Source organism: Pan troglodytes, chromosome 5, assembly GCF_028858775.2.
Source record: "Pan troglodytes isolate AG18354 chromosome 5, NHGRI_mPanTro3-v2.0_pri, whole genome shotgun sequence".
NCBI lineage: Eukaryota > Metazoa > Chordata > Mammalia > Primates > Hominidae > Pan > Pan troglodytes.
Genome location: NC_072403.2, coordinates 120970672 through 120996201, shown reverse-complemented (window position 1 = coordinate 120996201; position 25530 = coordinate 120970672). Strand labels below are relative to the sequence as shown.

Genomic DNA, 25530 nt, shown 5'->3' with positions numbered 1-25530 from the left:
GGAATTTTTCTACTTGGGGTGTCGTGTCAGTTCTCAAAATGTTTCAGACTTTGGAGCATTTGGGATTTGGGATTTTTGGATTAGGGATGCTCAGTCTGTAAGAGGAGGAGTCGGGTTTAAAACCCAGGCTGTGAGACTCAAGAGTCTGTGCTTTCCAACATTATACCTCATTATCTGAATAAAAATTTAACGTTAAGATTCCTAACAGTGAAAATATATTACTTTCTTTCCCAAATTGTTTTCCTTCAAGGTAAAACTTAAAACTTTTCTAGGGGAAACCACATTCTCAGATGTTATTAAGTTGCATATCAAGTTCTTATTTAAACCTTGACCCATGTTGAAACTGATTTGAACCCTACTGAATCTTCATGTTTCACTGTGGTGTATAATTTTCATTATGTTGTCATTATAAAAGTTGCCTGATCGCAAGGATTCTGTGGACTGTGATCCTGGAAATATGGTGTATAAAAGGCTTATTTTTATATTAAGAGATTCCTAGTAAGATGATTTATTTAATGCACTACCTAAAAGAAAATTTGGTATATTTCCATGAGCAATAGACTCAAGATTAGCTTTGAAAGTTAAAAGAGCATTCTCCTAGCTAGTTCATTGTTGCCATGACAGTGCTGGCAGTGCAAGTGTTGTAGTAACTCCTTGCAATGATCTTATTTTAGACCCTAACGTTTGCAGTGCTGAACGTCCCCTTCCCCGCCCCACAAGTAACTCTAGTGGAAAAGTACTGGTTTTATAACTGGCTTCTGGCTTTATAGCTGAAAGACTGCACTATTGTGGGCTTGAAAAAATAGTGTAGGAGTGTTGAGTATTTTTCCTGTGGATTATAAATGTTTGAAATCTCCCAAAATACGGTTTTGCATTACATATCATACAGCAAGTTGTTTATAGCTAAAAAGAAAAGGAGCCTCAATTGTCTTTAGAAATCAAGCCTAGGTTGTATAATTACATTGAGCTCATACAGAAATCATTCTCCCATTTGTATGCTCATGCATACTTCAGATTCAACTTATTCTTTTATTCAGTTATTATGGAAAATTATCATTAGAATCATAAAGGATTGTGTTTAAACAATGTAGAAAAGTACTTTTTTGCATCCCTTTCATAATTCAGCATTTATTTCATAAATTGTAACATTTTAGTCTTGATTTCTTAAAAAGCAAACTCACCTAAGTTATATAATGTTCAGAAATTACTCAATTTGAACTGGGTACCCGAACCAACATAATTGTTGAAGCATTTTTAACTTTGTTGCTTATATGTTTTAAATTAGATTTTAAAATACCTCATTGAGATTTTCTAATTGTAAATCCTATTATGACAGTACCATTAAGCACAAAATATTTGCAAATTTATAAGAGTAAATGCCATTTTTGTCCTTTTGCATACCATTTGTTAGGTCAGAGTTTTGATATGTGCGCTAAAAATCTGTTATAACATGATGAAACAAAATGATTTTGGCAACTGACCTTGTCAAGGAAGATGGAAAGTCTAACTGTTATACCTCATTAGTGACAACTGCTTTTTTCTTAAATACTACATTAAAGCTTAATTCATCTTCCTTAGGTGTTAAAGATTTAAACGTATCTTGCATGATTGGGCCTGTATTGAATATTAGAGTATGAATATCAGACAATCCCTTTTGTTTCTTTTTTTTTTTTTTCAGTTTAGCACAGAAAAATAACTTTATAAGCAAAAATTTGACCCCAGGCTAGAATTGCATTTAGCCTTTCCACCAGGCAATGAGAATTTATCAGAAGTGTGTTTATTTTTATTCTCTTAGTGGTAATTATTCCGATAAAGAAATATCCAATTCCAGTCTACAATGGTCTTTGATGGCTCCCTCTTTGAATTTGGAAGTAGATATATAGTAATATATGAAGATTCAAACCTTGAGATAAATATTCTTTCATTTCATACAATATATTATTTTAATTGGTCAGAATGAGACTAAATTATGATTAGCTCCTTTCTCTTGTTAAAATACAGAATTACAGGGTTGTTATTTTTTTTTCCTGAATCCCACTGCACCTCTATAGCAGACCTCCCTCTCCACCTAAGGCTGAAATAAATATGCTTTTTAAAGATAAGGTTAGAATTCATTTAAAATATTTCTTTATGTCTGACACTGTTTTGGCATTGTGGGGGATGTAAAAACAAAAGAAAACAACTATTGCCCTTAAGAATTTTGTAGTGAAAATCGAAGAACAAATTAAGACTGGCTAAAAATGTGAAATTTTATGGTACTGTGTTGACAACAGTGCAGCTGTTGGTGGGACAGTGCATCATACAGCCAGACTTTCTAGAGGGCAGTTTGAATATTAGTCCAAACCTTTTTTTCTTTTCTTTTTTTTTTTTTTTGAGACGGAGTCTCGCTCTGTCGCCCAGGCTGGAGTGCAGTGGCGCGATCTCGGCTCACTGCAAGCTCCGCCTCCCGGGTTCACGCCATTCTCCTGCCTCAGCCTCCCGAGTAGCTGGGACTACAGGCGCCCGCTACCACGCCCGGCTAATTTTATAAATATATTATCTATATGTCTTTTATATACAAGTGGGTAATTAAATATCAAACAGCAGGGATTATAGATATAAAGGATTATTATTTATATTTATATTTATATTTTATTTTATTTTGAGACAGTGTCTTACTCCATCACCCAGGCTGGAGCACAGCAGTGTGACTATAGCTCACTGCACCTTCAATCTCCTGGGTTCAAGCGATCCTCCCACCTCAGCCCCTTAAGTAGCTGGGACTACAGATGCACACCACTGCACCCAGCCAATTTTTAAGTTTTTTGTAGAGACAGGGTCTCATTATGTTGCCTAGGCTGGTCACGAACTTATTATAATTATTGAAAATTGTTTTAAAATGTATGTATAGGAAAAGAAATAAATATACAAATTTAAATAGAAAAGACAGCTTTAAAATAGTATGTAAAATATTTATTATTATAGAGAAGAGGGAAAAGTCAGGAAACTCATGCACCAAAATATTAACCATAGTTCTCTTTTAGAAATAGAGTTATTGGTGATTTAAATTTTTCTTTGAATAATGGTAATCATTAGTAATTAATTTTTGATATGACTTGTTTAATGAATTAAAAAAATTAAAATCACTTAAATGTATTGAGTGCTTACCATATGGCATTGTGGTAAGCATTTTACATATAACATTTGCAGTGTTTCCATGGGTTACAGGTTTTGAGGAAGAGATCTTTCCCAAACAAAAGAAGTACACAAATATGCATGAACCCACTCACTATAATGTTAGATTAAGTTTCTGATTTATTTAGTCAAGGAAACGGGAAGCTCCTAGGCATTCTCATTGAGAAGAAGTACTTGCAGCCACCTTAGTGCTCTTTCCTTGGACCCCAGGGTTCCCAAAGGTGAGGTGCAGCTGCTGGTGACACTGTCTGATCATGTGGGTCACACCAGATCTGCAAAACTCAGTTCATGCCATACTATTGTCTTTTTATATTTGGGGTTTACATTCATATTCTGGATGAGTTTACACAACTATCTGTGCACTTTGTGTGAAGTCTCATTTCCCTGCAATCTCCAATTTTATACCTACAACAATTCTGGGAGGTGAGTTTTAGATTTTATAGATGAGGAAACAGACCCAGAAAGATGAACTTAAATAGTGAATACTGGAGTCAAGAAGGCATGTCTGATTTCTAAGTCTCTGTTCTTAATCACTAGTCTATTTTCCTAGAGTTTTTTGGTTTTTTTGTTTTTGCTTTTTACAGTGAGCATGTATTATTTTTGTATTGGAAAACAAAATCAATGGGGAAAAAGTATGTGAAATGTAGGGTGATACAGTACAGTCATGTGTCACATAATGACATTTCAGTCAACAACAGACTGCATATACAATAGTGGTACTATAAGATTATAATATATTTTTACTGTACTTTTTCTATGTTTAGATATGTTTAGATACAAAAATACTTATCGTTGTGTTAGAACTGCCTACAATATTCAGTCCAGCAACATGCTATAGAAGTTCGCAGCCTAGGAGCAATAGGCTCTACCATAAAGCCTAGGTGTGTAGTAGAGTTTACCCTCTAGGTTTGTGTAAACACACACAATGATTTTTGCACAAAGATTAGATCACATAACAACACATTTCTCAGAATATATTTGTGTCATTAAGCGAAGCATGACTGTAATTCAGAGCAAGGAAAGATCAGGATGGGTTGGAATAATAAAGACAGCTTAATACAGCAAATAAATTTTACTGTAATAATTAACTTTTATTCTCAGTTTGTCTGTCATTTACACAAGTATACACTGCCTCTATCCCAAACATGCCTAAACCAAATCTCGGATGACTGGCTGGAAGTAATTAATGCTCTGTTGTTGTTTCCTGCAGACTAAGTTTTGGCCTCATTTTTGTTTCCTTTTTGTGGCCCCCTTTTATCTTCCTTGCGCCATCTGTCAGTGCCTGTATGAACATGTAACTATAACTTGTGTCAAAGCTCCTCACTACATTGATGGGCATTATAAATAAAACAATTCCAATAAAACAAGTTTCCATAAAGTAATACCCTCGTAATTTAAAGACTGGGATGGCCAAAAGAAGTTGTAAAATTTACATTAAAGAATTGAAATTTCCCTAGAATGTTACTATGCTTGACATTCAAACTCATACACTTATACTATATTGAAAACTTATTGAAAGAAAGTAGATTCTTATCAAGCAAATTAAACTTACAGCATAAACTAGGACTGATATTCAGCCAGTATGCATTGGCACAGCAGTACTTGTTAAAATACTGAACCGTTTTCATACTAGTTGGTAAATAGTAAATAGAAGCTGCAAACCACAGTACAATTAGTGATACATAATAAAGATGGATGATTTATCTTAGAAACCACACATGCACTTAGATTCCAATCTGGTCTGGTCACTGAAGCATGGAACTAGGAAGTTTGCTCAAACATCATATTATTTATTTCAGATGTTGGGGAAAGTGCAGAAGCCCTTGGATGACAGAGAGAGACTATGCAGTGAACTGGAGAGGACCTAATTTGTGAAAGTGTCAGTCATGCCGAAGGGAGGAGCAGGGTCCAGGCTTAGGTGGTTACTGCAGAGGCTTCCACAAGCCGAGGAAAAAGACCCTCAGAGTCATTCCCTCTGGGGTCGGGGAGGGGGTGTTGAGGAGCTTTTATTTTTTTAACAACTGAATTAGTTTTTTATAGCCTCATTACAAATTTGGTAGTTCAAAACAACACACAACTATTATTTCACAATTTCTGTGAATTAGGAATCTGCTTACACCTTAGCTGGGATCCCTGTTTCAGGGTCTCCTATAAAGCTGCAATTACAGTATCTGCCAGGGCCATGGTCTCATCTGAAGGCTCAAATTGGGAAGAGTTTTCATCCAAGTTCATTCAGATGATGTAAGATTCAGTTCCTTGCAGGCTAATGGATTGAGGGCCTCAAGTTCTTAGTTATGTTAGCTGGAGGCCACCCTCAGTTCTTTGCCACATGGGCCTTTCCATTTGCTTCTTCAAAGGAAACGTGAGGAGCTGGAGAGAGTATTAGCCTGAGAAAGAGTGCCAGCAAGACAGAAATCACAGTCTTTTATAGCCTAATCTTGGAAAAAACATCCCATAACTTTTACCTTAATCACTTCATTAGAAACCAGCCAACTAGGTTTAGTCCATACTCAAAAGGAACAGATTACAGAAAAGAGTGAATACCAGGAGGATCATTAGGAACCATTTTAAAAGCCATTGGGAACCATTACCCTAACAACCTATCTCCTGAAGCTAGGAGTTAGGAAAAGAGTCCTTCCTGCATACTATGAAGAGAGCTGTGATTTAGGGTATATGCTTAGAAACCTGATTAATGTCAGAATAGAGTGTGCTTCAGCTAGTGATAGTATGAGTCCAGTCTCGACTTCTTCCTACCTTTGCAACCATTCTCCAGATAAAGGAGCCTCACACCAGCCTGAACAATAGATGCTCTACCCCAGTGTCTGCCCCCTCACTAGGTGGGGCTCACCATGCCTCAGTGGGAGAGGCCTGCCTGGCTCTAGCAGCTTCTTCATCTTCCTCGTTCTTCCTTTCCTCCATGACTCTTGTCAACCATTATTCCTATGCAACTTTAGGAAATGTTTTACTTCTCATTCTTGGTACTAAAAGCAAAAACAGCATTTGTCCAAAAGGTAGGAAATGGCAGTCAGCTTTCTTTTCATCATTTGATAATTCTCTAGTGAGCTGTGAGTCAAATCTCTTCTGTGTCTATGATTTGAGGGGAAAGAGAATTAGAAGCAAATCCCAAAACTTTAATGAGCATTCTCAAATGAATAAGGAGTGAGATTAAATATTAAGCAAACCCAAATTTTATTCAGATCACCCAAAGTCAAGTTGGTGTACTTTACTATCAATTTTGTGTTATCTATAAGGAACAGATGAAATAATTTTGTCTTTTTTCACTTTATAAACCATAATTCTTATGTATTTTGGCTATTGTAGAGCTACCCACAAATGATTACATAATTTATAGCAATTTATTTTAAAATTTTAACCCACTGAATACAATGTTGAGATGAGAGCTTTTCAATGACAGAGAAAGCTCTTGATTTTAGTAGAGAAACAAATTATCAATATTTATAATTTTCTCATTTCATTTTTAGCATCTTGGCCAAATGTTTTATTAAAATTAAACTATTTTTAATGTATATTTTAAATCTAGAAGGGGTATATACATATATACACACATATATACAGTTATGTGTTGCTTAATGACAGATATATTCTGAGAAATGCATTGTTAGGCAATTACATAATTGTGCAAACATCATAGAATGTACTTACACAAACTTAGATGGTATAGCCTACTACACATCTAGGCTATTGCTCTTAGGCTACAAACCTCGATAGCACATTACTGTAATGAATAGGCAATTGTAACACAGTGGTATTTGTGTTATCTAAACATAGAAAAGGCACAGTAAAAATGTTGCATGATAATTTTATGGGATGACCATAGTATATATGGTCCATTGTTGACCAAAATGTTATTATGTGACACATGACTGTATGTCCCAATACTAATAGCGGTTATCTCTCTTGGCAGTGGTTTATGCTTTTCTTAATTTTTCCAAAATTTCTATAATGAGTTAATCTATTATAATGAGACCAAACACATGTCATTAAAAAGAAAATAAGTCAAAACACCACTTTCTATTCATAGAAGAGTGGCTTTTAAGGTAAGTAGAACTTCAGTAAACTGTACTCTCTGAAACGTCTCTTCTAATATGGTATATACCAACTTTTAAAGCTGAGATTTTTATTTAGAAATAACTTTCTTTCAAACACCTTGGCTGTTAATGAAGAATATTTTTTCCTAATGAGTTTTGCATTTGTGGGTTTTTTCCCCTTTGTGTTTACACTGCATAAAAATTTACTCCTAATTCTCAGCTTGTAGCTTTTATGAGCGCTAGATGGCACTCTTGCTCAACCAAAATCTAGTTTGTTGCCCATATTTTGGTGCTGTGGGTCTTAGGAGAAGACGGGTTTGCAATGTCCCAACACTTATGTTTTTAAAGGGGGGTTGGGGAAAAGAGACCAAAGTTTCCAAGTTTAAATAGCCGAGCTTAACTGATTTAGTTTTTCCATCTATTGAGAAAATAACCATATAATAACAACGATAACAGTCATTCATTTCACAAATATTTTTTGAGCACCTACCATCTTTAGTACTGTTCTAGGTACTCATATGCACTAAAGGGAAAAATAGATAAAAATCACTACCCTCGTAGAGCTTACATTCAAATGCTTGGATTTTTTTTTTGCAGGTGCCACTTTAAACTCTGTACATGCATTCACCCATTTAATAGGAGGCTGAGACACAAAGAGGTTATCTAATTTGCCCCTGTTCACCTAGCTAGTGCAGATGGCAGAGCAAGGATTCATACTCAGACATTTGGTCTCCAGAGTTTATTTTGTTAATTTCAATACTATACTGCCTCTTGAAACTAAAAAAACAAACAAAAAAACACTTTATTTTTGATTCTATTGAATGCAAATAATAAAAATTTACCTATTTATAATTTTTTCTAAATCTGCTTAATTCAAATATCTTTGCCATTTTATTAAAAAAAAATTGACTTGATAAAATGTCTGTATTTTGTGGTGATTCCGTAGTCAACTATCGTGTTGCCTTAGCTCTCTTTCAAGTCACAAACACAGCTGGCCTTAAGTGTATATTTAAGCATCTTTATATTCCTGTTTACTTTAAACTCCTTGAATTAGCCATGCAATAATTTGGGTATGTTGTATTAAGAGCTCTACCACATTATGGTTCAGTCATTGTATAATTAAACATGAGGCATCAAGAATCAAAAGTTACTGTTTTACTTGCCTGCTCTCTCCATTGTGTCATTTTACATTTTAGTAGTACTGTGTTTTGTTTATTAAAAAAAGTAAAATCAACAATATACTATGAAGCTGAAAAATGATACAGAAGCCTAAATCATTTCTTAGTCTAGAGATGCATTTCATGGTTTTTAGAGGGCAGAAGGAACAAATTTACCTTTCTCTAAAAACATGCGACTTGGGGAAATTATATGTGACTTAGGGAAATTATGCTTGTGTTTCTCAAGGACTGGAGTTGTATTCAACAACATACTTGTTGTAAACTACTGACTATAGAAGGGAAATCACCCACTATACAATAAAAATATTTATGGCTAATTCACACATAGATAACCTATCATTGAAACTTGCCTTTCAGGAAGCTGAAATAATTAATTCTTAACAGCTAGCTAGGTCCTTTTTCTTTTTTGCTGCAGAACTGTGTTAGAGGACAAAGCTGTATTTTTGAAATGCTAATAATTAAGAGTTAACTGTGTTTTAATTAAATTAAGTAATTAGTAAAAGAGGATCACTCCCTTCACCAGGGAGAAGAAAGTTTTCAGAGCAGAGATTTATTTCGGAAGATGCTACAATGTAAGCATTCTCAAATTGAGGATTATTGCTATTTTAGGTGTCTGAACCCCTTAAGCTGCATGCAAAACTGTGTACTCACTTGCATTTTTCTTGGGAGAGAGCCCGTGTTTTATCAGATTTTCAAAGAGATTGTGATCTTAAAAGATTAAGAACCATTGCTAAAACGAGAGTGACCTGCTGCATGTTAAACTTATTTTCCTTAAACTTTAGAGAAAAATTGAAGTGATTGAAACTGGGGAGTTTTAAACCAACAAAGGGAAATTTTTGTTGACTAAATGTTAGCTCGTGCCTCTGAGTCTGCTGAGTGAGTACAAGACACATTCTTGCAGTGTGTCTGGTGAATATTTGTACTTGAGTTTCTTATGATGCTGGTCTTAAACTGGCAGGCCCTCACCTGGCAGTTTACAGGTTAAAAGTTTAAGTCTGGCTTCCAGAATATGAAAACACAGGGAGCTCAGCTGAGCACAGCAGAGCTGCAGCCCTCATGTAACATGAACAGGAAATACATATTAACACAGAAATTGATCCTAGACTGCCGGGGTCCATATCCCGATTCTGCCTGTCTAACCTCAAGGAAGTTACTTACCATCTCTGAGCTTCAGTTTATCATCAGCAAAATGAAGATAAAAGGACCTTCATCTCTTTAAGGTACTTAGCGTTGTGCCTGTCTTAGAACTTAGTATGGTAAAAAAAAAAAAAAAAAAAAAAGAAACAAAAACTATCTTTGTATATGCCTTAGTTATCTAAAATAGCACCTCTTCTTACCCTCTAGATCCTTATCTTGATTTATTTTTCTTCTTTGCCCCAAACACGACCTGAACTCGTTATTTACTTATATATTTATTCTGTCTGCCCTAGTAGGTTATAAGCTCCAGGAAGACTGAGGCTTTTTCTTGTTCATTGCTGGACCCTCTAGACCAATGCTATCACATACATTGTCCAACAAATGTTTGTTGAATGAATGAATAATGTTAGCTATTATTATTACTTGGCAGTTTCTACCCACCCTCTCTCCCATCTGTGTGGACTGGCTGTAGCTTTTTCTCTTTAAATGAGATGGGTAAACCAGGAGGAAAACGTCCTTCCCTACCTGGGTAGCTGAAGTCATAGCTTCAAAAGGAATATTAATTTCTTATACGCTCTTACTACTCAAGGTGTAGCCTGTGGGTCAGCAGCATCTGTATCACTTAGGGAAGATATTGGAAATGCAGAATCTCAAGCCTCACCCCAGTTCTACTGGATCAGACTTGAATCCCCAAATGGTTCTAATGAATGTTATAGTTTGAAAAATGCTATGTTGACCACTTTAAGAATTTTGGATTTTATCTTAACAGTAATAGAGAACCACTAAAATCCTTTAGGTTGGAGATTACATTTTCAGATTTTTGATTTAAAGTGATTAACTTGTATTAGAAACAGTAGTTGTCTTTGGAAAAAGTAGCCATTGGCTGGGGACAGGAATGAGTCCAAGGCTTTTCACTGTATACGTTTTCATAAGCCCATTTCAACGTGGTGGGCCCTGGCCAGCAGGTGGCCTGTCTATGCTGTTCTCCCACCCCAATCCCACCCACCCCTACACTATGAAGGATAGACACCCTGCCCTCACATCAGCTGCTGCACACCCCGCATACAGCTGCTGCCTGTCCACTTTCTGAGCCTAAGGTTGCGTACATGGGCCTTGTGTTCAGCCATAGGGAGGACAACCCATGTGTAGGCCCAGAGAGCTGGCTCAGCCCATTTGAGTAGAGATTCCTAGGGTTCCAAGTACCTGAAGCATAATCTGGGTGGGCACATGCCCTAGTCCTGTGGACTTCATCTCTCAGAGGGGTGCAGCTGGAGGAGGTCCACAGCAGGCCCTCTAAAGTGTAGGGGCCCCACTCTCTGGGTCTCAGAGACTTAATGCTCTTTTGCACTTCCTACATTCAAATCATGTGAAAGTATTTTGTTCAATGTGAATCTGTTACCTACATTAAAAAAAATAAAATGGAACATTAAAATAAAATGATGGTTCTTGTGTGGGGCATGGATAGGTACAACAAAGGAGGCATGAAGACCAGTTAAAGGGCTGTTGCAGTGTTTCAGCAGTAGGTGATGTAATGCTTGGATTAGCGTGATAATAAGATGTGGTTTCATCACATTTTTTAAGTAATTCATTGCTATGTTTTTTAAGTTTCATAAGCTCAGTATTAATTTTCTTAAGAGTTTGTGGAGGCTGGGTGCAGTGGCTCACAACTATAATCCCAGCAATTTAGAAGGCTGAGGCAGGAGGATTTCTTGAGGCCAGGAGTTCGAGACCAGCCTGGGAAACATAGTGAGACCCCCCCTCCCACCATCTCAACAAAAAAATAAAAAGTAAAAATTAGCTATGTGTCGTGGTACATGGCTGTGGTCCTGGCTACTTGGGATGCTGAGGTGGGAGGATCACTTGAACCCAGGAGTTCCAGGTAACAGTGAGCTATGATTGTATCACTGCCCTCCAGTCTGGGTGGCAGAGCAAGACCCAGTCTTAAAAAAAAAAAATTAAAGTTTGTGGGAATTAAGCTTTCTGGCCCATGAATATTTGAAGATGTTTTTACTTTTACCTCAGATTTTGTTACAGTTGATTTGAATATTAGGTTAAAATCATTTTCTCTCATAACTGTGAAGGCATTATTCCATTATTTTCTAGCATCTGGTGTTTATAATGAGAAGTCTTATGCCAGTCTCATTCTTATTCTTTTAGTATGGAACTTGGTTTTTTTTGTTTGTTTGTTTGTTTTATTTTACCCCTCTCTAGGAGGCTTGTTTTTCTTTTTTCCCCAACTTTTTTTTTAAACGTATCAAATAGTTCAAAAAATAGTATGGAAAATGCCATATACCCTTCACGTAGAGTCACGTATTGTTAACATTTTGCCACGATGGCCTTCTCTGTTTTTTTCTCTCCTTTTGCTCAACCTCTTGAAAGTTACAAACACTTCACCCAAAATACTTTATCATGTTTTTCCTAAGAAGAAGGACATTCTGGGAACTTAAGATGCTTTCATTTATCTTTAGAGTTTGAAATTTCGGCTGGGCGCGGTGGCTCACACCTGTAATCCCAGCACTTTGGGAGGCCGAGGCAGGTGGATCACCTGAGGTCAGGAGTTCCAGACCAGCCTGGCCAACATGATGAAACCCCATCTCTACTAAAAATACAAAAAATTAGCTAGGCGTGGTGGCAGGTGCCTGTAATCCCAGCTACTCGGGAGGCAGAGGCAGGAGAATTGCTTGAACCCAGGAGATGGAGGTTGCAGTGAGCCAGGATCGTACCACTGCACTTCAGCCTGGGCAATAAGAGTGAAGCTCTGCCTCAAAAAAAAAAAGCCCAGGAAATTTCACTGTTGTATGTCAGAATATGTTTCTCCCCACTATGCTTGGGTCTTTTCAATATAAAGATTGAATCTCAAATTACTCTTCTATCATCTCTTTTGTTACTTCTCCTCTATTATATCTCTTATGTCTGTCGTTTTTTGACCAATAGTTAAGTGTTAGACCTTCATCTTAACCTTTTTTCATATACCGTTTCTTTTTTGTCTTTTTACTTTATATCTGGGAGAGTTCCCTGAACTTATCTTCCAAATTACAAATTTGCCCTTCAGCCCACTTCTATTATTCAGTTCTTCTATCGACATGTTTATTTAGCAGCCATGTTTTAAACTTTCAATAACTCTTTTGTATTCTCAGATTGTTACTTTCTCTGAGCAGCCAGTTCTTATATTATGAGTATTTTATTCTCTGAGGATATCAATTAAATTTTTAATTAGTTTCTTTTTCTCCCTGCTGAATCAGCCAGGATCCTAGCAGAAAATGGATGGCACACTCAGCTGGGGTGACTAAAGAGAAAAAGGACTGTCTACAAAGGTGTATGCAGGGTTAAGAGAAACCAACAAGGGATGATGGGCATTTTGAACTAGTGACATCTGGAAGTCACTGTCCCCCCCAAACTTCAGGGGCAAGGGTTGAGTGTAGTTACTGGAACTCAATGAGGTCTGCAGCTATAAGAGAAGCCTGCCTGCCTAACAGGAACTGTGGCCTTCAATAGAGGAATATACCCACTTCTGCCTTCAGAATAAATACCCTGACCTTCTTCTCCCTGTCCTCCAATTTGTTAGTGCCGTAATGATACAGTCCATAGTGGTGAGCATTTTGAAGCACAAAACAGGGTAGAGTAGGGCAGATACATACTTTGCAGGGGCAAATAGAACATATCCAGCATACCTGTATTGTGTCTGTTTCATGCTATTTAGGAAGACATTTTGATGAGTGGATTGAGGCTGTGAAAAGAATAGTACTTGGGGCTGATCTGGTAGGATAAGGCAGCAGCAAAAATAAATTGCTCTTGTGAATAGTCAAGGTGAGTGCAATTGAGAGTCCTGAGGAAGTGTGTATAGGATTTGAGTACTCAACTAAGAGATGGAAGAGGAAAGACAGGAGAGAGGGAGAGGTAATAACACAAAGCTATAGCCATAGGAATGAGGCTCTGCCGATGAAATGGATCCCTTTGAAAAGCTTACATTCCTTTTTTGTTTTCTTTGAATTTGGAGGACAGTTATCTTACTTAGCGTTCAGTTTTAGGGAATTTTCTCTCCTATTTTTACTATCTTTTACCTCCAAAATGTCCATAAAAGACTTCTACCCTTGATGACTACACATTAATGATGATCTGTGGAGTGACAGCAGGGTGGGCACTGTGCAGGAGGGTGTTATGGGAGCTCAGGGAAGTTGGTCATGGTGTGGAGGACCTGCAGTGACAGTGATACAATCCCTTTGTGCCCAGATAGACTGGAGACCTACAGATAGGGAGGGGAAGTTGTGAGTGAGGAGGCATTGGGGTTCAAGCTGTTTTGTTGAACAGTAAGGGCTGGAGGATGGTGGGACATCCAGACTATAGGCTCTTGAAGTTATATACTCTTTTCCTCTTCAGAAAAGCAACCAGATTAAATTGTATTAGAATGAAAGGTGAAAAGCATACATTTTGAAAGTAGGCCTGTCTGGGGAAACATAATTGATTTTGCGAATATTGCACCAGAAGAACCAGGGCCAAGGAGATAATAAGATGATGGTGGCTTTTTGCCTTTTTCCTCCAGATCTGAGAGTTTCTATTGTATTCTGGCATCTGTTACTTCAAATGTGACTTACGTTTGCTGTACTGTAAGTCTTCATTGACACTTGACCCAGGCAAATCCATTTTTCTCTACATAGTCTCTCGAACTTTTAAGCTTAGCACTGTCTTTCACTATTGCAGCATGTTTCTTTTTGGGATGGTCATTATTTCTTCTCTTTTAAAAATAATATCCATTTATATCTGTTGGTTATTCAAGTGGTATGGCTGTGTCCACCATTTGAGGTATCTTCATGAGCCTCTTTTTTCTACTTCGTATCACACATACTTGAAAACAGAAGACTATTGTTGACTTGTTTAGTTTCATCTTATTTTTATTAAAATTTAAATGCTATCACATGATCTCAGTGCTATGATACATGTCTGGATCTTGGTTACTTGAATTGGTTGATATTTCTTAAGGGAAATAGAGTAGACCCACATATAATTCCCATCTACTTTCTTTTTCATTTTATCCCAGAGGGATCCACATTCCTTCCTTACCCTAACTCACTGCAGGGAGACAAAGAGAAATAATAGCCCTTTTCCCCTACTGCTCCAATAAAAATTACAACAAATCATAGTGACTTTAAACAAAAAAAAAAGAAAGAAACAGCAAACCTTCGTGATTTAAAAATAAGCAAGCTTATGTTTTGCTTCTTCCCCTGTGAGGAAGCTACAGCAAAGGCTCTAGGGAAAGAGTTTGGTAGAAATCACAAATTTGTGTATTTTTGTTTTAGTTTACAGACATGTTATTAAGCCAAAAATCAAGATACAGGATCTAACAAAGGCTTTTTATTACCTGTCAATATATGTATTAGTTGGAAATAATTAATTTGAATGTAGAACCAGGAACTATTGTATTCGTTTAATAATTTTACCTTTCACTGAGTATGGATAGTAGTGATTCTTTTATCCCTCTTAAACTTGCCTCTTTTAAGATTTAAGGGATGATCTTATTCTTAGTTTAGGCTCTTATCTTACATTAGACGAAAAGGAGTTGTAACTTTGTAAAATACCTTCAATGTATTGGTTTTAGATTCTAATTATAGATAGTATCTTCTATTATAATAGAGAAAAGGTATAGTAATAATTTCAATATTTTAAAGTAATATTAAAGTAATTTAATATTTTAAAGAAAATAATTTTTTTGTATTTTAATAAGGGGTCAGTATTTTAAGACACCAAGAATATTACAATCACATATGTCAGAAAGAGAAATGTGTGATCCAGGGTCTTTTCTACACCTGAACACACATTTATCTTATTTTTTGGCCTGCAACCTCGTCCTTATTACAGTGGCCCAATATCTTGCTTTTCTTTGTTTGTTTTTTCATCCTCTAGTCATATTGTTACACATTTGAAGCTATTTAAGAAAGAAAAAGGACTCTGCTTCAGAGTTTCCTCCCTATGTCTTCATGATCAAATAGAAAGGAATGTGTGAGAGGGACAATCAGGTGATTTTTAAAACCAAGTGAATTTATACTTTAGTTATTTCAATCACAGTGAATTGTTACTTCTTTTAATATTGGAAAAATAAAAAGAAACAAATCTCTGAAAATTGAATGAGTAAATGAAAACAGGAAAAGAAGAAACTAAATAACAATAGTTATTCTTATAAATCTGAGAAGCATCATAATAATAGTATTAGGGGAAAATAATTTTTTTTATAAACCTGTAAGAACACTGATAGTGATAATGATTCTCAGACATGCGTATAGTTAAGGAAAATATATGCTTATAAAGGTTATGATAATAGATGTGAAAATGGGAAATAATAGGAATAGAGAACTGAAAAGAGTTAATGGGCTATTAAATTCGGGAACTTAAGGAGAGAGGGATTGGAAATAAGTGCAAAATTTTGCAATTCAAATAGCACAGTTTCTTATGTGACAGGTAACCTATGTTACATACTTGATGAGGAAAACAAGAGGACACAGTACTATTCTTGATAACTTTTTAAAATTGTCACAGTATGTAATATGAAGACATTTAGGCAACTAGAGGGTGTGGAAAGTAAAACAGAGGACTGGTTATTGTTGCTGTTGTTGCTGTTTTGCCTCTGTTACATATGTAGAGATTGCTAAATTGTTACTAGTTTATCACCACACAGATTTTGCCAACCTGAAAGTGTACTCTCAGCGATATAGACTTGTTTATACTTCATATACTCTATGCTTGCTATCCCTCCCTCCCTCCCTCCCTTCCTTCCTTCATCTCTCTCCCTCTCTCTCTCTCCCACCCACTCTCGGTCTTTCCCTTTCCCTCTCCCCCACCCCACCTCTCTCTTCTCTTCTCTTCTCTTCTCTCCTCTCCTCTCCTCTCCTCTCCTCTCCTCTCCTCTTCTCTCCTCTCCCCTCCTCTCTTCTCTTCTTTCATTTGATATTTTTTATGTCCCATGTTTTGATTTGGTGATTGATGATGAACTGTGGCTTTCAGATCTTCCTTTTGTTCTAAAGCACATACTGTCCTAAATCATTTTCTATTTTGGTGTTAATTAGTACATCATTGGGCACAGTATTGTCTAGGTAGCTGAATCCATGATGCTTTGGAGCTAAATACACTATTTTCCATTATAGCCTGATATGTGGACTAGGTCACCTTTAGATTTATTGACTCTGAGCTAACTCTGGAGTCATCTATAAACCTTTATTTATCATCTTGGCATATAATCAAGAACATAAGGGTATAGCTGTTTGAGGATTTGAATGATCATAGCCTGTAGGAAAAAAAGGGGGCAGTGGGGGAAATTCTAGAAGTTGACAGATATCAATCAAGCCAGTTTAGTGACAAGGCTAAATACTAGTTTACTAAGATTCTAAGACTATTTCATGATGATTTTACTGTTCATTGTTAATTTCCATGTCATGAATTTCAGTTCTTTAGATCCAAAATTGTATACATGGCTTAATTTTATTTTTTCTATTTAATTCAGCATTGATATGGGTAAAGTAAAAGGCTACAAGTTGGGGTAAAATAAATGAAAATCTAATTTTTTTTTTTAGTTTTTTTTGGCTTTTTTCTTTCTTTTTTTTTTTTAAAGGATAACTATTTTCAGACATTTTTGGGTACCAGACAACTTGTAGAAGGTATTTTTCTTCTTTTGAAATGTGTTAACTTCACAATATGTAATGAATAGCTTTATATGTAAATGGTTAAAACTCCCCTGGTGACGAATTTATAGATTGAGTAGAAAGACAATCAGATTAAAAGATGGTAGCACAAGACGTATCTGAATCAAAGTATCATCAAAAGCTTAAAAGCAAAAGGATCAGCAAGGGTACATAGGAAAATGCAAAGGGGAAACAGCAGTAATCACAGCATTAATCTCAGAGAAGACCTCAGGATTCAAGGATTAGGCAAAACTCATCTTCTGGCAAGATAGTGAGTTCTCAGTTGGGATGAGCAGACAGTTCCCCAACTGTGGTTCCCTAAATTTTGATTGCTCTGTCTCCATGAACATTTCCACATCATCTCTATCCCCTCTGGTCCCATCACTGTAATTGAGTTGCCTACTGGGTATGGCTCATGGAAAATTTGGGGCAAGTCATTGGTCTATGCAGCCTACTGGCCTTCCCCCCAACCCCCTGCCCAAGGGCAGGCTTCCTCTCTTTTCTCGTGTGCTCCCTCCCACCACCCCACCCTCCTACTTATTTCTCTTCAAACAGTTATACCTGAGCCTATGTTGGCAGTTTCCCTCTCCTCTTCTATCTAATATAGAGGTGTGTCTCTACCCTGGCTGACAGACATATTCATGCTCCCCTCTCAGGCCAGAAGCCTGCCCGACCTCTACAGGGTGACTCCTGGGACTCAGACAGGGCAGTGACCAAGGGCTGTTTCTCTCTGCAGGAAGGCTCTATAACCCATTCGTTTGGTATACTTTCAGACATCTCATTCTCCCTGAGACCAACTATGAAGTGTGTTTCAAACTTTGCAGATGCAGTTGTATATTTACCTTCATACAGCAGTCCCACCTTATCTATGGTTTCACTTTCCTCACTTTCACTTACCAACAGTACAGTATAATGAGGTATTTTGAGAGAGAGAGAGACCACATTCACATAATCTTTATTATAGTATATTACTATAATTATTCTATTTTATTGTTACTTAGTGTTTTTAATTTCTTACTGGGCCTAATTTCTAAATTAAACTTTATCATAGCTATGTATGTATAAGAGAAAACATAGTACATAGGGGGTGGGTTCAGTACTACCTGTGGTTTCACACATTTATGGGGGTCTTGGAATGTGTACCCCACAGATACCAGGGGACTACTGTGTATGAATTCATGTTGTAATACAGCTATTTCTGTGTCTCTCTCTTTCACACGCACACACCATCTTAAAATTTTTATATATGACTTCTCATAGTGTTTTCGTTAAAGATAAATGTTTTTACATGGCCTCACATAATTTATCATCCAAACTGGGACACTGTGAGAGAAGGGATTACACCAAGTCAACAGGAGTAAGCCAAGTTGAATAGTCAGCCTCCCTGCAAGGCCCTCCGTGATGTGGCTGCTGACCTTGGCAGCCTCATCTTGCAATGTGCTCTTCCTCGCTCTGTGCGCCTCAGACTCACAGGCCCTCTTTGCTTACTGCTTACTTTTGCTCAAAAGCCTTTGACATGCTTTCTCCTCTACCTGGACAGAGCTTTGCCTCTGCTCTCTTATTCACCTAATAAACTCCCCTTGTTCATTTTTCAGATTTCTCTCAATTCTGACTTCCTCAAGAATACCTTCCAGGCTGGGCATGGTGGCTCATGCTTGTAGTCCCAGCTACCTGGGAGGCTGAGGCAGGAGGATCGCTTGAGACTAGGAGTTCAAGGCTGCAGTGAGCCGTGACTGTACCACTGCACTGCAGTCTGGGTGACAGAGTAAGACCCTGTCTCTTAAAAAGAAAGCCTTCTAGGGCTTCCCTAACTTGATCCATTCTCTCTCATTATTCCTCAGAGCACCATCTTTTATCACGTTTAGATAATTCTTGGATTAGTTTCTGTCCTCCACTAAAGTGAGGTTTAATGTGGGTAGAGACCATATCAGGGTTTTCTCATCATTTATTTTTTCATCACTCATTAGGCACATAGTAAAAACTAAATAAATATTTGTTAGATTAATTAATTTTTTTTTTTTTGAGACAGGGTCTCGCTCTGTTGCCCAGGCTGGAGTGCAGTGGTGTGCTCTCAGTTCACTGCAACCTCTGCCTCCTGGGCTCAAGCCATCTTCCCACCTCAGCCTCCTGAGGAGCTAAGACTACAGGTGTGTGCTACCATGCCTGGCTAATTTTTGTATTTTTAGTAGAGACAGGGTTTCACCATGTTGCCCAGGCTGGTCGCGAACTCCTGACCTCAAGCAGTCCACCCACTTCCATCTCCCAGAGTGCTGGGATTACAGGTATGAGCCACCTCACCCAGCAGGTTAATTAATTTAAAAGAGGAAGATGAAGATCAAGTTTATTGCATATCCCAAAATATTTAGGTAGAATTAATTCTGATACATCCCCTTTAATTTTTGCTTAAAATACATGGTACATTTTAAAATTATAACTGAAAGTGTTCAAAATTAAAAATTTTAATTTTACATGTTATACACAAATAGAAAATTTCTAAACATTAAATTTGTTGAAAAAAATTTTTTGGTCAAGGCTGTTTTTTTCTTAGATCGCATGCCTGTCTATTATTTAGGTTTAATACATGGAATCAGATGTGGTTTCACAGATATGTATATTAGTACATTGTTCTTTTTTCCTAAGGGAAATGTAAAATTAGGAGTAACTTATTGTTGCTTTAATTTTAGATTATGTACATTTTAAAGTCAGATATACAACTGAGTTATGAATAATATGTGTGAGGTATTTCAAAAAGTAAAATGCATTTTTAAAGAAATTGTTACCTTTCTGAGTAGCAATTTAATCATAAATTAAATCAGGGTTCATATACATGTATTGATTTAACCATTTAAATGTATTTGATTTGAAATTGGTCTGTCCTGATGCAAGGATTCAGAGGGGAGAATAGAAAGAGCAGTGGATACTTTTCCTGGAGACATTGAAAGTTGCCTGGCATAAATTTAACACAGAGAGAAGGAAGATTATGTCATTATTCCTGATTCCCTTGGTCATTCGTCTTGTGGAGAACAATTGCTACATTCCAGTAACAAGTTTTCTGAGGCTTACTAATAGCTCCATGACATATTAAGTACTGATCTCATTTAATTATAATTTCAGTGAGATTAAATTATTCTATGTAGTTAAAGTAGAATCGAGCATCCTACAGATGCTGCACTAATTATAGTTATTGATGGCCTACTTTTTCTGACCTAAAAAGGTAAATGAGGGAGGGAATTGTCTTTGCCTTTGAGGAATTTTCCCTCTAAAATAGATTAGTTCACTGTCATTGCTGTTTATTTTCACCTAACACTTTTCTAGAATCTTCATAAAACTGCACAGTACTGAACTAATCAATAGAAAAGGCAGATGAATATTCTCCCAAAGGGAAAAAGGCTTGGCAGGTCAAATCAAGCATGTCAGATCTCTCTTCCCACTCCCAATTAGAAATTGTAAAGTTTTATAAACAGGTGCTTTAAGCAAAAGATGGGATCTGTGGATCAGGAATACATACACAAGACACTAATTTTAAAAGCTATTACATTTCTTAAAATACTTATCTAAAAATTCTCCTTTTAAATTTTTTAGAATCTATTCTAGAAAAAACTCAACAAATTATCCTTTGTTAATGTTTTATTTAGTGGTGTGGCTTTTTCCACAGATTAGATTGTTTACTCCTTAATATAAATGTGTGTGTGTGTGTGTACGTGTGTGTACACATGTGTGTTTGTCTTTTTTGTTGTTATTGTTTATTAATGTGTGATTAACAGAGGCCTAGCTTTGGTGCTTTCAGGCTGAGAACTAAAGGGATGATTTGTAGAAAACTAAAGTAGGTCAAAGAATACCATGGTGTAGCAAAGGGGAAGTCCCTGTGTTTAGTCACATTGTCTTGCCTCTGGTGGAGTTCACTTTCATTGTTATAATCTAGGCCTGTCTTCCTGTGAGTGGAAGAAATCGTCAAATTGCAGAAAAGTCTCGGGAATATTATCATAAGTAACTTTTTAAAACAATATGTTATTGTAAGTTATTGGAAGGGCCGGTAGGGGCAGCAAAGGAAAAATAAAAAGTAGAACTGAATTTATCCCTAAATTAATTTCACAGATCAAAAGCAAAAATATGCATGAATATGACACCTTCTCTAAGTATGATGTAAGGAGTACCGTGTGGGGTCTCTGTGGGATGGGAACTAGCATTTCAAATTTTGCCCGCCTTGTGCTTGCTTCAGCAGCACATATGCCAAAGTTGGAATGATACAGAGAAAATTAGCATGCCCCTGCACAAGAATGACATGCAAATTTGTAAAGCGTTCCATATTTTAAAAATAAAAATACAAACAAAAATTTGCCCTCTTATTCTGCTTTTTTATATATAGCCATTATGGAAGTGACCATGTTTCGAAATCAAGGAGCTGTTCCAGGCTTTAGCAATCCATGTCATGTTAGTTCTGAAAATATGCAACTGAATAAACATTAAAAGCAAACCTACTGATCGTTGCAGTAGCAACTATCACACTTTTATGAAACACCATTTTGTGTCTGCTTGGCTATGATTAAGCAGTACTATTAGAATCCAGGAATGTACTCTGGCTAGCTTCAAAGATCTTAGACTGTTTTTTACATCTCAAAGTTAAAATGAATTTCTCTTAAAATTAAATTTTAAGAAATAGCTTCCTCAGGTTGGTTAAATGTTAAGAAGTTACCTGTAAATTATGTGTGTGTGTGTGTGTGTGTGTGTGTGTGTATGAAGTGATATATATGGAGTTACATAAATTTTGAAAAACTTCGTTTTAAATTTGGTGTTTCCTCAAATATAGTATACTTGATATTTTGGATTATGTTTTCTCTTACAGCAGAAGGTTTATTCTCTGACTAAATTTCCTTTCTTTAGGTACCCCCCTACCCACCCACCCTTTATAAGGGCAAGACACCTGTGAGAATATTAAGCCTTTTAGCTCAGAGTTTTACTGAAGTTATTTTCTATTCTTGTATTTGCCAAGAATTGCTGACAACTTAAAAAACTATCATACGAGTGAAAACCAGTTGCCTAGATTGTTTGATGATTTTGGTCAAGTGTGGATCGGGATTTCCTGTCATTTTTCTTCCTCTTCTGGGGCTGCATTGCTTCTATCTCTGAGCAATTGTACACTTGGAAAGAAAAAACAAAGCAAGGTCACTAGATCTGAATTACTTTTACTTCTGTGCCAAATAAAACTTTTCTTCTGTTACGTGTTACAATGTTTGGCATCTTTTGGCATCTAGAGAGAGATAAGCAGTTTAGGAGGACAATGTGGGATCTGTACAGTCACGCATCACCTAATGATGGACATATGTTCTGAGAAATGTCATCAGGCAATTTTGTCCTTGGGCAAACATCACAGAGTGTACTTACACAAACCTAGATGGTATAGCCTACTGCACACCTAGGCTATATGGTATAACCTAGTGTTCCTAGGCTACAAACCTGTATAGCATGTTACTATACTGAGTACACACTGGCAGTTGTAACACAATGGTAATTGTTTGTATATCTAAATATATCTAAGCCTGGGCAACATGGTAAAACCCCATCTCTACAAAAATACAAAAATTAGTCCTGTGTGGTGGTGTGTGCCTGTAGGTCCAGCTACTTGGGAGGCTGAGGTGGGAGGATCACTTGAACTCAGGAGGTCAAGGCTGCGGTGAGCCGTGATGGTACCACTCCACTCCAGCCTAGGCAACAGAGCGAGGCCCTGCCTCAAAAAGTTAATTAATTAATTAATTAATTAATATATCTAAACATAGGAAAGGTATAGTTAAAAAAAAAAGTTACTGTACAATATTAGGGGACCCTGTTGTATATGCAGTACATCATTGACTGAAACATCATTATGTGTTACATGATTAAACCTCATCTAGAGACAGCCAGTTCCTTCTCTTGGGCTGAAACATGTTCCTGGAATTCATATGATAAAGCAGGTTATCATCAAGAGAAACTCATTTTCCTATGGATTATATGATCCAGCAGCTTAGAATACATTTCTGAATTCTTTGTGTTTTGGGGTGTAGCTGAATGAAGTTTTTAGTATGTCAAAGGGAGACATGTTTTAAGAAGTAGGCATTCTACTGAAAGTATTGTAATTGCTTGCTGAATGAAGGGGATAATCCTTGCCACTGCCTTTAAATACTAGGAGTTCCTGCAGGACAGCCTGAATATTTTTTCTGGATCATTAAATGAACAACTGGGTTCCAGAAGATAAGAGAAGTATGAACTTCTGAGCAGAGGTAGATTCTTGAATAAGAGGAACCTTTCTTTAGAAACAGGAATTGAATTTTGGAAATTGTTGAGTATGTCAGTCTGGAATGTGTTTGGCTGCAAATAACAAAAAAAACCCTACTATGTAGTATAAACAGATAGGGGTCTGCCTCTACAAGAAGTCTTAATTAGGCAGTCCAGAGCCGGTGTGATGTTCAACTACATTAATAAAAGCCCTCTGCCATCCTTAGAATGTGATTTGTATCAAGGTTGTAAAAAGTCTGTTGTACCTTCAGGTATCAATCACTATATTTCTGGCATCTATTGTTGTGTAACAAAATTACCCTAAAACATATCAGATTAAAACAATAAATATTAATTATCTCACATAGTTTCTGAGGGTTGAAAATTCAGGAATGGCTTAGCTGTGAGGTTCTGGCTCAGGGTCCCTTATGAGGTTGCAGTCAAGATACCAGCTGGGGCTGCAGTCCTCTGAAGGCTTGTTTGAGCTGGAGATCTCCTTTCTAAACTAACTCACATGACTGTCAGCAGGAGAATTCAGTTCCTTACCATAGGGATCTCTCTACAGGGTTCAAGGCATGGCAGTGGGCTTCTCTCAGAGCAAATGATCTGGGAGAGTGGGGAGGGTCTAGAGTGTGTGTGTCAGGGGAGGGAGAGGACAGATGGAGATAAGAACAAGATGGAAGTTGCAATGTCTTTTATAACCTAATCTTGGAAGTGAGTTATCACTTCTGCCATATTCTGTGGTCACAGAACCCTGATACAGTATGGGAAGGGACTATACAGGATGTAGTCCCTTCAGGAGGGAGGCATCACTGGGAGCCATCTTGTAAGCTGCCTCCTACACATCACAAGTATGTACTACACAGTGAGAAGGAAAGGAAAGAGACAGTGCTAGCAGACTTCTGTTTGTATCTCATTGGTGATAACTGTGTAACATAGCTTCTCAAGGGAGGCTGGGAAGTCAAATGTTTAACTTTCATAGCCTCTGTAGTAGAGACAGGCAGAAGGAAGTTGGAAATGGAACTTGGGTTAGCCTACTGTCCATTTTCTGCCACTACCAGGGCATTTGATGACAGTGACTACTTTTAATTTGCCTGTATTGCCTGTTCGTAGAGTTAATGATGCATCTTCTAGGAGATTAGGAGTAGCCCAGAAAATTGCTTTTTGTTGTTGTTGTTTTTCCAAGACAATGTCTTGCTCTGTCACCCAGGCTGGAGTGCAGTGGCACGATTATGGCTCACAGCAGCCTCAACCTCCTAGGCACAGGTTATCCTCCTGTCTCAGCCTCCCAAGTAGCTGGGAAAGGTGTACGCTACCATGCCTCGCTAATTTTTTAATTATTTGTAAAGATGAGGTCTCCCTATGTTGCCAAGGCTGGTCTCAAACTCCTGGGCTTAAGCAATCTTCCTGCCTTAGCCTCCCAAAGTGTAGGGATTACAGGCATGAGTCACTGCACCCAGTGAAAATTACTTTTTTAAAAGTGTGGTGGTTTCTCTAGTTGTTTTAGAAATAAAGTTCTCACTGGCACCTAGCTAACAGAAATAGCTTAAATTGTGAATCATAAGTAGTTTGTTGTGAGGAAATTTTAGGTTACTTTCTCCTTTGTATTCTTCTACATTTGTTTGCATAAAATATTTAGGCAGTACAAATTCTGAAATCTAAAACTATACCCAATGCCAGTTTTCAGTTCCAAAAAGAAAAATTCTTCCCAACCACAAACATATTGAGTAACTACTATATATCATGGACAATTAGTACAGATCTTACACAATTTTTAGAAATTTAAAAATAATCTCTGTTAGGCACTATTTTACTTAGTGATAATTTTATTTGTAATGGTTACTAGACTTTTGCGAACCATATTGTTGATTGAAATAACCATTCTGGTTTTCTTTCTTTCTTTCTTTCTTTCTTTTTTTTTTTTGAGGTGGAGTCTCGCTCTGTTGCCCAGGCTAGAGTGCAGTGGCGTGATCTACACTCACTGCAACCTCCGCCTCCCAGGTTCAAGCAGTTCTCTGCCTCAGCCTCCCGAGTAGCTGGGATTACAGGTGCCTGCCACCACACCCAGCTAATTTT

At 37.1% G+C, this 25530-nt stretch overlaps 1 protein-coding gene and 1 non-coding gene across 3 annotated transcripts in view; both read left to right on the top strand.

Annotated features, from left to right (window-relative positions):
- Positions 1 to 25530, top strand: part of SESN1 (sestrin 1) — a 106528-nt gene that overhangs the window by 13857 nt on the left and 67141 nt on the right. The window lies entirely within an intron of this gene.
- On the top strand, positions 21412 to 21517 carry LOC112209574 (U6 spliceosomal RNA). The gene has a single exon (XR_002944411.1). It is a non-coding gene; the product is annotated as a U6 spliceosomal RNA (small nuclear RNA).